Below are 2,593 nucleotides of genomic sequence, written 5' to 3'. Positions count from 1 at the left end.
TTTTCTACACATATTGAGACTTTGACTACCACATTAGGACCAACAGAAGAACAAGACTGATTATCCTTTGTGCTTCCATGCCTGTCAACTACCTGGCACAAGCCTTTTATATAAATGTGGCTGTCAGATTAAGTGTGCACCAGAAAGACTGTTCTTAGAAAATAAAAAACCTCCAGAAACACAATTTCACAGCTTATTATTTCTGCACTTGACTTTCTTCAACTGCCTTGGCAATGACACTTGGAACTTTAGATCCCTTACTCCAACTGGCACATGACAATCTATGAGCAAAAGCTCTATTGATGGAAGGACTATGAGGGGCACAGTAGATCCTTCTAGGTCACTGTATATGCCATTTTAATACCCTCTGAAATCAGAAGTTATTCAAGGAATAAACCAGCCATAGAACAGAACAACCACAACAAATTCCTTGTACAAATCTAAGCACAGCCTCCTTACAAACCTAGGAGAAATGGATATCAGTCTGTGCAAGACCTAAGAGCCATTCATGGAGTTATTCCTAGGTTTCCAGAAGTCCATAATGCTAATGTTCTTCTCTCTCCAGTTCCACTATTTATAAGTAAATAGTCATTGTCCTGGCCTCACTAACCTTCATTAGCATTTTTGTAAATAAAGATTGTTTAGTTTTCCTTTATTTGGAATAACTAACAATATTTTTAGTCAATAATGACATGGGGATTCACACAGGCACCTTTATTTTCCTTCCAGCCTTTAAATAATAAATTTTAAAAGGCAACACTCTTAAAAGGTTAAGATTTCATTCAATATAAAAGACCTTACCTCATATTTACCTCTCCTGGAAAACAAGAATTCCATCTACTACCTGGAAGAACATGTGGCTGAATATGGTAAAGCCTGAAGGAAAAGTTATGATTTTGCCAAGAGATAGTACATTAGTTAGGAGGTGACCTCTCCATCAAAGAGTGTACTCTACCCCAAAATTGAATTACACAGATCCAGCCACATCCAAACCCAACAACCAGATGGGACTTGATAGGATTAGCAGAACTTAAGAGGTATTACAGACAATGAGTTCCCAACTCTTTCAGACTAATTGAAATCCTTCAAGAAATTACCAAAAACAGGTCACCTGAATTTACATAAGAAGCTGTAATAGGCTTTGTCACTTCAAAATCTAAATTGTAGGGGGAGGAGTCAAGATGGCGGAGAAGTAGCAGGCTGAGACTACTCCAGCTAGCAGGAGATCAGCTAGATAGCTTATCTAAAGATTGCAAACACCTGCAAATCCATCGGCCCATCAAAGAGAAGAACAGCAATTCTAGAAACAGAAAAACAACCACTTTCTGAAAGGTAGGACCAGCGGAGAAGTGAATCCAAAGTGACGGGAAGATAGACCCCAGGGGGAGGGGCCGGCTCCCGGCAATCGGCGGAGCAATGGAGCACAAAATCAGGACTTTTAAAAGTCTGTTCCGCTGAGGGTCATGCTCCAGAGGCTAAACCGGGGCGAAGCCCACGCGGGGCAGCATGGCCTCAGGTCCCGCAGGGTCACAGAAGGATCGGGGGTGTCTGAGTGTCAAAGAGCTTGCGGGAATTAGAATGGAAAAGCCAGCTACAGAGACAGAGCCGACAGTAAGATCACAGCTCGGAGTTACCTTGAAGAAGTCGCAGGCTCGGTGAGCTCGGAGCTCGGCCAGAGGTCAGGCAGACGGGAGTTACTGGGCGATGTTCTCTGAGGGCACACTGAGGAGTGGGGCCCCGGGCTCTCGGCTCCTCCAGGCCGGAGACCAGGAGGCCGCCATTTGTATTCCCGCCCTCCGGAACTCTACGGAAAGCGCTCAGGGATAAAAGCTCCTGAAAGCAAACCCGAGCAGATTACTCAGCCCGGCCCTTGGTAAGGGCAGTGCAATTCCGCCTGGGGCAAAGACACTCGAGAATCACTACACCAGGCCCCTCCCCCAGAAGATCAACAAGAAATCCAGCCAAGACCAAGTTCACCAACCAAGGAGTGCGATTTCAATACCAAGGAGAGCAGCAGAATTCCAGAGGAGGAGAAAGCAAAGCACGGAACTTATGGCTTCCTCCCTGTAATTTTTTAGTCTTGCAGTTAATTTAATTTTTTTCTTTTTCATTTTTTTTCTCTTCTTCTGCTAAAATTTTCTTTTTTAACGTTTTTTAACTAGTTTATCTAATATATATATATTTTCTTTTTTATACTTTTCGTTATTCATTTTCTTTTTTTAATTCTTTTCTTTTTTTTTCTTTCTTTTTCTTTCTTTCTTTTTGAATCTCTTTTTATCCCCTTTCTCCTCCCTCACGATTTGAGATCCTTCTGATTTGGTTAAAGCATATTTTCCTGGGGTTATTGCCACCCTTTTAGTATTTTACTTGCTCCTTCATATACTCTTATCTGGACAAAATGACAAGACAGAAAAATTCACCACAAAAAAAAAGAACAAGAAGCAGTACCGAAGGCTAGGGACCTAATCAATACAGACATGGTAATATGTCAGATCTAGAGTTCAGAATGACAATTCTCAAGGTTCTAGCCGGGCTCGAAAAAGGCATGTAAGATATTAGAGAAACCCTCTCGGGAGATATAAAAGCCCTTTCT

The sequence above is a fragment of the Mustela nigripes genome, chromosome 13, assembly GCF_022355385.1.
Source record: "Mustela nigripes isolate SB6536 chromosome 13, MUSNIG.SB6536, whole genome shotgun sequence".
Taxonomy (NCBI): domain Eukaryota; kingdom Metazoa; phylum Chordata; class Mammalia; order Carnivora; family Mustelidae; genus Mustela; species Mustela nigripes.
Note: the sequence above shows the minus strand (reverse complement) of the source record.